This window comes from Lissotriton helveticus, chromosome 2_1 (assembly GCF_964261635.1).
Source record: "Lissotriton helveticus chromosome 2_1, aLisHel1.1, whole genome shotgun sequence".
NCBI lineage: Eukaryota > Metazoa > Chordata > Amphibia > Caudata > Salamandridae > Lissotriton > Lissotriton helveticus.
In genome coordinates, this window is record NC_136059.1 from 1,466,896,428 (window position 1) to 1,466,910,117 (window position 13,690).

Consider the following 13,690-nt stretch of genomic DNA (forward strand, 5'->3'; position numbering starts at 1 on the left):
GTAGCGGACCGATGTGCGAATAGGCCGAAGGCAGCACAACGCGCCAAGATCCGGATGGCACCGAGGTGGTGTCTAGTAAGGTGCACTGGTGTGGCCATCCTACAATGCTGAAAGTCGGCGTGGGGCGCCCCGTTGGCCTGTGAGTTTGCGTCAGTAGCGGACCGATGTGCGAATAGGCCGAAGGCAGCACAACGCGCCAAGATCCGGATGGCACCGAGGTGGTGTCTAGTAAGTTGTCGCACTTCTGTGGCCATCCTACAATGTTGAAAGTCGGCGTGGGGCGCCCCGTTGGCCTGTGAGATGGCGTCAGTAGCGGACCGATGTGCGAATGGGGCCAAAGGCAGCGCAACAATATTTTCTGATTTGAAGACACCACAAGGCGCTGAGATGCCAAGATCCGGATGGCACCGAGGTGGTGTCTAGCAAGTTGTGGCACTGGTGTGGCCATCGTACAATGGTAAAAGTCGGCGTGGGGCGCCCTGTTGGCCTGTGAGATGGTGTCAGTAGCGGACTGATGTGCGAATGGGGCCAAAGGCAGAGCAACAATATTTTCTGACTGACACCACAAGGCGCTGAGATGCCAAGATCCGGATGGCACCGAGGTGATGTCTAAGTTGCGGACTGATGTGCGAATGGGGCCAAAGGCAGCGTAACAATATTTTTTGTATGGAAGATACCACTAGGCGTTGAGATGCCAAGATTCGGATGGCACCGAGGTGATGTCTAGCAAGTTGCTGTACTGGTGTGGTCATCCTACAATGCTGAAACTCGGCGTGGGTCGCCCCATTAGCCTGTGAGATGGCGTCAGTAGCGGACCGATGTGCGAATAGGCCGAAGGCAGCACAACGCGCCAAGATCCGGATGTCACCGTGGTGGTTTCATAGTTGAGAGGCACTTCATCTACAGTGGGGCGCCGAGATCCGGATGGCACCGAGGTGATGTCTAGCAAGTTGCTGTACTGGTGTGGTCATTCTACAATGCTGAAAGTCGGCGTGGGGCGCCCCATTAGCCTGTGAGATGGCGTCAGTAGCGGACTGATGTGCGAATGGGGCCAAAGGCAGCGCAACAATATTTTCTGAAGAGAAGACACCAAAAGGTGCTGACATTCCAAGATCCGGATGGCACCGAGGTGGTGTCTAGCAAGCTATGCAGTTGAGTTGTGTGCGCACTTGCGGCGAATAGGTCGAAGGCAGCATAACAATGTTTTCTGAATAGAAGACACCACAAGGCGTTGAGATTCGGTTACCACCGAGGTGATGTCTAGCAAGTTTCCGCACTGGTGTGGCCATCCTACAATACTGCTCCGAATAACGGCGTGGGGTGCCCGAAGGGGGGGGGAGCCGGCGTGAATGGGCCTTCCTAGGTGGAGGCTCGTCTGCTGTAGTGGGGCGCCCCTTTACCGTTTCAGTTGCCATTCAGCTGAGTTTCGGCTGCTCTTGATGCTACAGCGACAGGCGGCTGCAAGAGGACTCTCAAAATGGCGGCCTGTTCTTTGGATTTGGGCCTGGTCCACTAAAATGGCCCTGGGACACCTTAGAACTCGGACGCTCGATTTTTTTTTCCTTTCCTGTACATGCAAAAAAAGGTAAATGCCCGGTACGTTACACGCTTCATCTGCCACGATGAACTCTCCAGAGGAACCGAAAAAAAATATAGTTGTGGTAACTATACCATGCATCGTCATATGGAGAGGTGGCACCAATTAATTATAGTGCTGCATAAAAGAGAGATTTGGAGGAGAACCCCTGACCTGCTAGTACATTCATCAAAGAAGTGGCACTGAGAGCTTCAGAGGCAAGGGAAACGGTCCCAAATATTTAGAAGAACTTTGGAAAGATTAAAATGACATGTTTAGATTGTGGCAAATTAATTTCATGTGGACAGATGAGTGTTACTCTAATAAATACAGCATATGAACATCATCATAGTCGATGGTTGGTAGAGACATTTTGACTATATCCTGGACCTGCCCGTCCTCGCCCAAAATGGCGCCGGAATAAATGGGACTCGTAACTCCTTGTTGTGTACTGGTTGCAGAACCTTGAAATCACGAGATACGTATGCAGTTTTGAAGCACATGGCGGGCGGGGACGAGAATTGATTGAATATTTCGACATCCCTATTGATATTAAGTTCTGATGTGTTATTGATTACTGTACTGTTGAAACTTCGAATTAACGTCACCCATGGTACTTGCCCGCAAATGTATATCTAGATAATTTTATTGTAACTGGCCCTGTCGTATTTTAATTATAAAATGTACGTCCACCGATTCCGTAACTGTTAGACACCTTAGTTCTTGCAACCTAATGGCCCGCCCGTTACGTTCCTCTACAGTGTAAATGTCTATTCATCATATACGATTACAGTTTGCTCCGTGGCAGGCCCACGTGGTTATAGGCTCGTATTTGTATAATGAAATTTTCACAATAAAGGTTTTTAAAAGAAAACATGGTAGTAGTATATACATTGGTAAAGTTTTTAATAATAGTGACTGTTTTAGAATCATTAAAAGGCAAGTGAAATAAAGCAGACCAATTACATGAAGGGTAAAAGGTATAATACGAAGGAACGCAGTAAAGATAAATGGTCAAGGGCTGTTGTGTTTTCTATTCCTGCAACATAAAGTGATCGATAAGAATCTCATATTCAGGCGTATCGGCGACTAAGACAGCAGGTCGACCCTCTTTTGCTCAACGGCTCCGTCATGGGACGAAGAAACGCTCTTTTTCTCGAAAAAAGAATATATTTTACTTGCAGGACAGTTGTAAAATTTCCGGGAAAGTACATTAGCCTGGAACATTATAACATATATTTAAGAAAAAATAATGTTCGGAAGTAATGAAAAGCGTAATTTTTAGGTCATATGACCAAGCCTTTCATCATTACAATAAGAAAAGTAAAATGAACCAATGAAAAGTTTTATTAACAAGTCACATGACTTGTTATGCTTACGTTACGCGCTGCGCGCCCCGGATGACTTCCGGATGCGCTAACGCGGCGCGTCATATGACGCATTACGCGACAACGCAGGTACAGAATATAGTCAAAATGTCTCCACCAACCAGCGGTCGGAACACAACCCCTTTCAGCAGGCTAAATAGTTCTGTTAAATGACAACAGAAGGGACAGGCAACAAGAACCATCAGTCAAAGAGGGGAGGGCTAGTTCTTCTCTACCGGGTTACATTGGGGCGCTACCGGAACTGATCGAATTGGTAGTCTACAGTGTTTCTGGATGTTTCAGACTGAAGCTGGGGTTAGCATGAGAGCAGCACCATTTCGTAGCTCCGTCGTGGCCATTCCGCAACCAATCATGGCAGCCGCTCTTTATCGTTATTTTGGGCGGGGTGGGTGGCGGAGCCGAGCTGTTTTGCAGCCATCATTGTGTGGAGTTCAGTTCATCTCACTAGTTTTGTATTTGTCATGAGGGGTTGTTCCTAATGTTTCTATTTTAGCGAGGTCAAAAAGAGATCCCATTAGTGGCCTACTGATTTTGCTCGATTCCTTTTCTTTTTTTTTTACACGATTTTTCGTTATCTGCAAAGACTAAACAGAGTATTGCGACTCTGTGTTTGTTTGTAAATAGAGAATGAACCAAAGAGAACTAATTCTAAAACAGTAAATACTTGGATAACAATCAATCAAATGGAGAGAGAAGCAGGCACGACGGATTACAAAGGGGGCAAAGGCCTGCGTTAACTACCTTTCACTATCTGCAAAGAGAGAGTACTCCTAATAGAAATGAGGGGGGGGGGGCACCATTCAAAGCAGATCAGTGTGCATAAACACAAAAATGTTTTCACTTACCACGTACTTGACATTCGACAGCTTATGATATTTGCTATTAAAAAACCATTGAAATTCACTGAAAAAACCATAGGTTATAGACCATATATAGTTAGGAATTAGCATTTACAAAACCTTGAAAATTCACTGAAAAAACCATAGGTTATAGACCATATATAGTTAGGAATTAGCATTTAAAAAACCTTATTTTACTCACACAAAACCATTGAAATTCCATATATAGTTAGTTGCACTAACTATATATCGCGCACCCGCAATCCACTGCTGATCATGTCACATATTACATCATTCATGACATGGTCAGTGACATCACTGATGACATCACTGATGACATCTCAAATGACATCACTGATGACATCACTGATGACATCTCAAATGACATCACTGATGACATCACTGATGACATCTCAAATGACATCACTGATGACATCTCATTTGACATTACTGATCACATCACTGATGACATCATTCATGTGATAATACGATGAACCTCTTCAGACTCTAATATAACCTTAGATACACTCAGTGTAAACAGACACTCATAGACTGTCACTCATCCATGGAGTTACTCAGACACTTAGTCAGTCATGCAAAGAATCAATCACACCTCCATTTCCTCAACTATACAGTTATACACACCTTACTTATTCAAACATATACTAAAACATATTTACTCACTTATACAATCCTGGATACAAGTTCACAATGATCCATAGAGCCACTCACACATTCACTGGCTCTTATGCACAGTTATTTATATATGTCAACTCTCACATGTACTGTGTTTTACATATGTACTTACTTTGACATGTAGCACTGAGATATCCATTCACTCACCAATACACTCATGCACACAGTCAACCGCCCATACAGCTGTTTCCTCATGCACTTTTGGACCCATACATCTAGTCAATCAACTGCTCACACATCTATGCAGAGAGTCATACACCTCCCAGCCACCCAGACACACACTCAGTCTCCCATACAAATGCTTGGGCAACCAATCAATATCCCATACAGTTAATCATATAGCTAATGATCAACACATGCAGCAGTTTACAGAACAACAGACATAATGATGCACAAATTAAGACAGTTTAGTCACTAACCCATGCACTCAGTGAGACAAATTTAATCAGTCACTCATACAGTCAGCCATGCCCCTACTAAATCCTTCATCAAGACACTTATACATCCACTCATTCTTCAATATGTAAGACATATTTTAACTTTACAGAATTATACAGTCACTGGATGTAGTCATCAGTGATGTCATCAGTGATGTCATTTGAGATGTCATCAGTGATGTCATCAGTGATGTCACTGACCATGTCATGAATGATGTAATATGTGACATGATCAGCAGTGGATTGGGGGTGCGCGATATATAGTTAGTGCAACTAACTATATATGGAATTTCAATGGTTTTGTGTGAGTAAAATAAGGTTTTTTAAATGCTAATTCCTAACTATATATGGTCTATAACCTATGGTTTTTTCAGTGAATATATATATATATATATATATATATATATAGAGAGAGAGATGTGTATTTGCTAGGACAAGGATATTTTAAGGATTTAGGGTGGGTATTGTTTTGGTTGGGTGGGAAGGAAATATGGGAGTTTTTTGCATTTAAGGTGGGTAAGGGCTTTCTGGTGGCTGGGTATTTCTAGGGAAATACTTTTGTTGTTAAGGTGGCGGTGTAAGAAATGTCGTGGTTCTGGCAGTTGTGGTTCCGTCATCCAACTAATTTGAAGCATCTACGTCAAAGGGAGACGCCACAACTATAAATAGCCATGGTTCGCAACAAATTTCCTCTTTCTTGCGGATTAAGTTTAATTTATTTTGAAGACTGAGGCTGCTTCATTTCAGCTACTTGATTTATTTGTTTATAAAAGGAGGTGGAGAGTCTCACACACCTGTGAGCCAGCCTTTTCTTTCAATAATTTGATTCTTGGTTTCCCTGTGAAAGCACACTTCAAAAGTGTCACTCCTGCTGCACTGGGCTCAGGGTTTAAGCATTTAGTTCATGTAGTTATAATAATAATAATAATAATAATCCACGTTTGTAAAGTGCACAATCACCCGTTAGGGTCTTTAGGCGCTGGGGGCCGTCGGGAAGATTAAGCAAGCTATTGCCCAGAGTCACATGGTGCTGGGCTAATCTGCCGCCGGAGAGTGTGTCCTAATAAGTGGAGCTCTTTAACCTTTACCAGCTGACATTTAGGTTTTATTTGTTTCTCCGGTGAAATGTTTCTGAGGGGCGGTTGCAAGAAAAGGGATAGACGACTTGAGTTTCATACCTGGATCAGTTCCTGGTTGTTTTAGGCCCTGCTCCCAAGATGCTGTGTTTAACAGAGCAAGCAACATCTTCCGGTGTGGCTCTGGATGTGATATGTGGTTGAGCTCAGAGTATGTTGCTTACTATTAAACTAATACAGTATTATCCTTTTTTTAAATATATTTTTATGTTATAATATATAAACAAACATACTACCATACAGAAAAAGAGCAGAAAAAAGCAAAAGACGGCTTACATCAGAGTAGCAACATTTTCCTTGTCAACACCAGTGAGATCATATAAATAATGAGTTACACAAAGTAGAGAAAACCAGCATCTAACATATGGCATATGAGGTTATTCATAAAAGAAGTAAAAACAGATATTATTACATTTATAAAGTTCATCATAGTACACAAATACCTCTCCTGAATTAATCTGTTAACCCAGTCTTTTAGTGGACTCCAAATCTTAACCCCTTTATTTCTACCTTTTCTACCTTTTTGTTCATAAAGTGCTCTTTCCAAATTAAATATATGTAATAGGTGGGCCTTCCATTGCAGAAAAGTTGGAGGTAGAGAATCTAACCATGCTGAAGCGACACAATCTGAGCATTGAAATAGCTATAAATAAGAACTCGCTGCTAGATCATCTTGTGCTCCTAGTAGCATTAGCTGTGGAGAAAGCAGTACTTCTTTTTTTAAAACATATTGCAGAAAACCTGAGATTTATCTTCTTAGAGAGTCTAGCTAGAACATGTAGAGAAAATGTGGGTCATGTCCGCCCCATATGCTTTATACCTAAAGCAATGGGCCCCCTCTGTCACCCTACTTCATTTTTGCTGGCGTAATATACAAATCAAAGAGTCTTAAAATGTTGTGCCCAAGTTTGCAGTGCATAATGCCATTTCCCCATTTCTATTGACTTCAAAAGGCATGAGTCGTCAGCATCTACCCTGTCCTGCCATTTCAGTGCTTGCTTTTCAAGGTCATCCGTTACACCCTCCAGCACTATACTATACAAAGATGAAATTGAGAAACCGGATGTACCAGTTAGAGCTTCCATCAATGGAATAACGGAAAACCCCACTGCCCCACCCACCTTTCTAAGAAGGAAATCCCTCATTTGTAATATCTTTAAAAATTCCCGACAGTCAATGTTGAATCTGGCCCCAACTACATCAAAAGAGGCAATGTGGTCCCCTTCAAAAGATCGCCTATCCTAAGACCCTGCTTTCTCCCACCTTTGTAGGTGTTCATCTGCCAATGCTTCAGGTATCTGATTATTATCCATCAATGGTGTATATCTACTATATCTGCCAAGCCCTAGTTTTTTCCTGACCCCCCACCCAGTTTCGAAATGCTGCTATTAAGAGTCTTAAAGCGAGCCTTTTTGAAATAATTAGGTTTGTATATTTTTAGCAAACAGCCATTGGCATGTGATCCAATCAAGTTCTCGAATATTGATGGAACATGATTAGAATCAATTACTTCCTTTTTCATAAAACCAAATAGAGGCCAATAATATTGTAAGGACGCTGCTAGATAATATAATTTAAAAATGTAAAGTTAGGTAAACCAAGACCCCCCCCCCCTTTCCCTAGGTTGAGATAAGAATATATTCGATCTACGTGTCTGCTTATAGGATCATATAAATATAAAAAAAACTCCCTTTCGATCTACCTAAACCATGTATTATGTATTTCGAGTGGAATTGTGCAAAAGATGTATAACAGTTTAGGCAGAATCATAATTTTAATCTGGTTTTATCTGCCAATTATAGATAGCTTTAGATTATCCCAATTACACATATCATTCTTGATTTGACCAATTATGGGGGTAAAATTTATGTCTATATTATCTTCAAAGTTAGCTCTTACACGTATGCCTAAATATGTGGCCTCTTCCACTATACTACTATTCAGCCAATAGCCTGAAAATAAGCCAAAGTGTTCGGCCAGCATTTCAACTTCGGCCATCGCTTTATTCTGATCAGAGGTGATAATAGACACATCATCGGTATAAGCCAATAATTTTGTGTTCCCGGCCTTGTTGGTAAATTGGAAGAATATTCATATAAGCCTCAGGGTGACGAAGAAAGGGGTCTATATATAATGTGATCAACCGGGGGAAGATGGACGCCCCCGCCTAGTTCCCCTGCCTATTAAGAATGCCTCTGACTCCCCTCCCAGGATTTGTAAATGAGCTGTGGGTTTAGCGTATAAAACCTGAATGGCTTTAATAAACCCTGAACTTAGACCATTACCTTCCAAACACCTCCATAAATAGCTCCATGATACGCGAAAGCCTACTCTGCATCTAAAAAGGCCGCAGCTAAAGGTTTCCTTGGGACATCTGCCTCGTCAAATAGCTAAATGAGCCGCCTTATGTGACTGTCCATCCCCCTACCCTGAATAAAGCCATGTTGCCAAACTGTCACTAGCTGCTGCATAACCTTATTAAGACAAGGTGCAAATATCTTCGAATATAGTTTCTTATTGCTATTTTGCAGTGTTATTGGTCTATAGGAACCCATATTCATGAAGTCCTTCCCTTTCTTTAAAAAAATAATAATATTAGTGGTCTCCCATGATGCCGGTGCTATAGCCCCCATTCTAACCTCCTTAAATAAGCCCAGAATCTCCTGGCCAACCTCAATAACAACAATTTTATAAAATTCTAATGGTATGCAGTCCGTACCAGTGCCCATGCCAGATGGAAGAGCTTCCAGAGCCCCATAAAGTTCCTTCTTGGAAATTTCAGCCCCCCCCCCAAAAAAAGCGTCCTCCTGTGATAACCTCGCTTTAGTTGGAAATTCATGCTCGTGAGTTCCTATTTTCTTCAGGTGGTTCTGCAGCCGTATATAATACCTCGTAATAGTCTTTAAAGGCTTCCATAATCTCTGTGACATCCAACACTATATCCCCCTGCAGATTCCTAATTTGCTTTATATGTCCTAACTCTGTCAGTTGCCTGGTCTTAACTGCTAGTAGTCGGCCAACTGTCTCACTATATTCATAGCATTGTTTAGTCACCGTAATTGAATCCATAGTTATAGAAGGATCCCCACCATTATTTACCATAGATTAATTTGTTCTCCAAAAGAGCTAAATTCTGATAATAGCCTTTAATATGTTCTGTACTTTTTCTTTGTATGTTCAGGCTATAACTCAGTGTCTCCCCTCTCACTGATGCTTTAAATGTATACCAAATCATTCCTGGGGGTGCACTGCATTTATTATAACTAAAAAACTTGCAAATGCAGCCTTTCTCATAGTTCATATAATCCTGATCAGATAGAAGTGCTCTCTCAAAAGTCCATTTATTCTGTGCCCTCCTTACTCCTAACAATGGAAATTCATAAATTAAAGAATTATGGTCCGGCATTACCCTAGGGAATATCACTATTCGAGCTTCCTTCAAAAGGGTTGGTGAAACCAAAAAGTAATCCAACATTGCAAATTTAAGATGAGGAGCCGAATAATAGGTGTATCCAGGCTCAGTGCCCCTCAGGCTAGGCCAAGCACCAGTCAGATCTTTATCTCTAAGCGGATTTTTCATTGCCCTAGACGCTTGAGGTTTCCGATTCTTGTCTGCTGCCTCAACTTTATCTGACATGCCTCTAGATCCATTAATATTTAAATCCCCACACACTAAATAGGGAGCAGGCCAAGAAGACAGCTCAATGGATAAGAAGTTCAATACTGAAGGATCATCGGACACGGGTGCATATACTGAGCAGAGTGAATATACCTGCCCCTCCTCTAAATTCCATTATTATCTATCGGCCATACTTATCCACAATCTTCCTCTCACACGTAATATTTTTACTTTTAAACAAAACTGCCACCCTCTAAGTCCTGACGTCCTGTGTAGTATATGCAATTAACTTAAACCCTAAGATGTCAAACAGTTTATAATCTTTACAAGCGATATGAGTCTCTCGAAGACACAACAGCCACTTGTAAGACTTTAAGATCTTCTTGGATCTTTCTTCTTTTAGTCCCATCATTAAGGCCACAAATATTTATAGTTGCAATACGAAGTTTAGCCATTATTCATTATACATTAGATCACTTCTCTTCATACAAATCCAACAATTCATATTATTCATTACTCATATCATAACTACATAGAGTCCCTGTCAGATTTTAAAAAAAAACATTGGGCTCTTATTTTCCAATTTTTCTAAAAAAACATTGGGCTCTTATTTTTTGTAATTTTCACACTTTTTTCAGTTTTCAAAAGTATTAAACACAAAAAAACTGAAAAAAACACATAGCACTCTTTAGCTGTAGTGTGCTTTCAACTTTAGCACCAAAAAACCAACCCCCCTCCCACCCTGTCTCCCCTCACACCCTCCCCCCGCCCCCACCCTGTGAAAGCAGCCAGACCTCCCAGGTCTGTATGATAGAGAAAGCACACAGCGCCGCGGCGCCTCCACCCGCCACACAGAAAAAAACCCAACAAATTATTTTCTACCCCTGCCATCCCAGATAAAAAAAAATAAGGAAAAGGGCCATACAAAAGAGAAGCCATAATAGCATTGGTTCCATCAAAAACTCATGACAGGCACCCAGCTCTATTCATGCAATTCTTATGATTTTCTCTTCTCCCCCTAAGCTTGTTCAAGATGCTCTCTAGCCTGAATCTCCGCAGTAAAAAAAAAAATCTAACAGCCCCTTTAACAATCGTTTTTATCATCGCTGGAGCACGTAAAAATTACTCAAACCCGGCATCTTGAAACAGTTTAACTGCTGCAAGCGCCATCTCCACTCCAGTTATATGTCAATAATCAGGGCGTACGAAATAAGAAACATCCTTAAACAGCCTTCTAACCTCCGGGCGAGCTTTTTCAAAAACAGCCTGCCTAAGTGAAAAATTACCACAAAAAAACAAAATTGCCCTCGGCTGATTTGTATCAGTTAGGCACCTTGTGGCGAACAAAGGGAAATCTATGAACCCTCTGGATCTTTTGATCCCAATCCCACCCAATCAGCTCAGGAAAAGACTCCTTAAAAAGGCCTAGCACAAAGCCTTAAATGTTATCCCCTCCCATGCCTTCCTTAATCCCAAGGACTCTGAGATAGAAGATCGTCAGCGAAGAAACAAAGTCCTCCTGTTTCCACATCACGTCATATAGTTTGGCTTCATAAGTCTTTGTTTGCTCTCTCACAGCATACAAATTCTTCTCCACCGCAACAGTTCTTAATTCCATTGCATCCAATCTTTCACAGATTTCCCCCCAGGTGCGACCTACTTTCCGAATAGCTCCTTCCAGTTTCTTTGTGCCCGGTCTTGTCTTCTTCCCATCAGCTCTGGTCTCTGCCCGATGTTCCTTAATGGTCTCAAGGATAAGACCTGACAACGATTTTTCATTTGTTGCAGATTCCCCAAGATGTCCCGAAAGGGAAGAACCCACAGGGGCTGAGGCTGGTTCCAGAGGGCCAACAATTCCAGTATCTGAATAATCCTACTTGAGGCCAGAGGCACTGCTGTTTTTCTTTTTCTGTGCCTCTTTAGGCCCCTTAGACCCTTTTTGAGGCCCTCTGAGATTTTTTGTGTTGCTTGTGAGCCAAAGCCTTCCAGTGTACTAGACCCTGCGGTAGTGTCAATATAATCAGTCGCTATATGCTAGATCGGAGTCTGATGTCCCTGAATGAGTCTTCTGTCAGGGAATAAAATGTATCCAGTCCATCCGAAATAGCATCAGATATGACACCGGTTGGTATTAACTTGTCTACATCCATGTTGCGTCCAGGACCCTCAGGTGGGAAATCCATTAGCTCTTTATCTTGGCATTGGGTATCCTGTACCTCAGCCTGTAGTGGTAGTTGCATTGAGACACAGATTTTATGACCTGCATCAATGGCCTCCGCTGTCAAGTCGCAAGATGTATCCTTATCCGCCTGTATTCCTTGTATCTCCTCTATAGCATGGGCCTCACTATTAACCTGGGAAATGCCCTCTAAACCAGCATTGGGTATAGTATCCTCATCCCTTTCCTTAAGTTTTAGATTGAACACTACAGTGTCCATGTTCCCGGGTCCATCTCTAGTTTTCAAAAATGCCGTTATGGCAGACTGATGTATTGTAGGCATAGCATTTAAACTATTCCCTTCATATGCTACCCCTGTTTCTTCCAAAGCTTTTGAAACACTACCTTTTTTACCTACTAATTGTTTTTTTCTTGCAGGATCCTCCGTTTCACTGCCCCTGTGTCCTGCTGTTTTTCCAGAGTGCTGGTCTCTTGGGGTTTACCTGAGCACGCATCCATGTTTGCAGGAGATAGTTCTTGTCTCAATTAAGTCCCTGCTCTCTCTTTCTGCTCCCGCTGCTGTCTCATGGATTTAGGTGGCATTTTCCTGACTATTAACGTTAGAGACCAGCTGGTGAGCACTCTCCATACTCTGTGAACAACTCCTCCGCTGGCAGTTGAAACTAAGCTGGCCCACACCAGTAGGGAGCAACGCAAAGATTTGATCAGCTCTCCGGGTGGGAAAAGCCCATGTAACCGTCTTGTGCTATGTTACTCCCAACTGCAGAAAGCCGCAGCGCCTCCCTGCAACCGCTGCGCGGATCCGTGGTTCCGGAGCCCGGAAACGTAGCTCATCGCCTACAGCAACCTCCGGAGTGCCAATAGCCACGAGGAACACCACAGCGCCCAAGTCGAACCCTTCTCATGTCATCCGGTTTCCTCAGCATTCAGGCAGGTAAATCAAACATCTGGGAGCGTCTACAACTTGTCAACATCCCTTCGTGTGGGTCAGGGAAAGAGGCTCCGCCATGGAGCTCTACGCTGCTGCCGTCTTGCTTTCCCCGGATCAGTCAGCAATGCAGTTAATACAGTATTATCCTATGAGAGAACTAAGAGCTGTTCTGCATAGACCCCAGATTGGAAGACTCCTGCGAAGTCTGATTTGACAAGTAACAAACAGGGGGCCTAATTTATTGAGGCAGTGCGTCACTTTTACGCTGCTGGTGCCTCACTTTTTGTAACACACCAGCGGCGTAAAAAATGTGCATTGTTGCACCATATTTAAAAAGCGACGTATCTAGGTTGATGCGTCACTTTGTAAACCCTTGCGCTACATTATACCTGCACCAGGTATAATGTATGCGGGGGGCGTATAAGATTTCACTGCACCACTTCTAGGACGCAAATGCGTCAATGTATTATGCCTGCCTCACAGCAGGCATAAGACTGACGCAGGCCCTTTCAAATGTGGCTTGCTTCATGTGAAAGGACACATTGCTGGAGTTGTCACTTTTGTGACACACTCCAGCAATGCTAATTACAAGTGATACGTGTGCACAGCTGAGGTTCAATGAACGTTATTCAATTTTGCTGTGCTGCCTAGGAATCACTCCCCACTCTGGAGTGTGTACCAAATAATCCTGAGTTGCAGTTCAAATATTTTTGACCTGTCTCCTAGGGCACTAGTTGGTTGGCTGTGTTATCCTGCAATGTGTTTTAATCCAAATAAATCATTTCTCTCTCGTTAAAGTTTCCAAAGAACTTTATTGCTTTGATTTTCACCAGTGTTTCATCTCACATTGGTTATTCTGCTTTTATCCATACCTTTGATGCATTTCAAT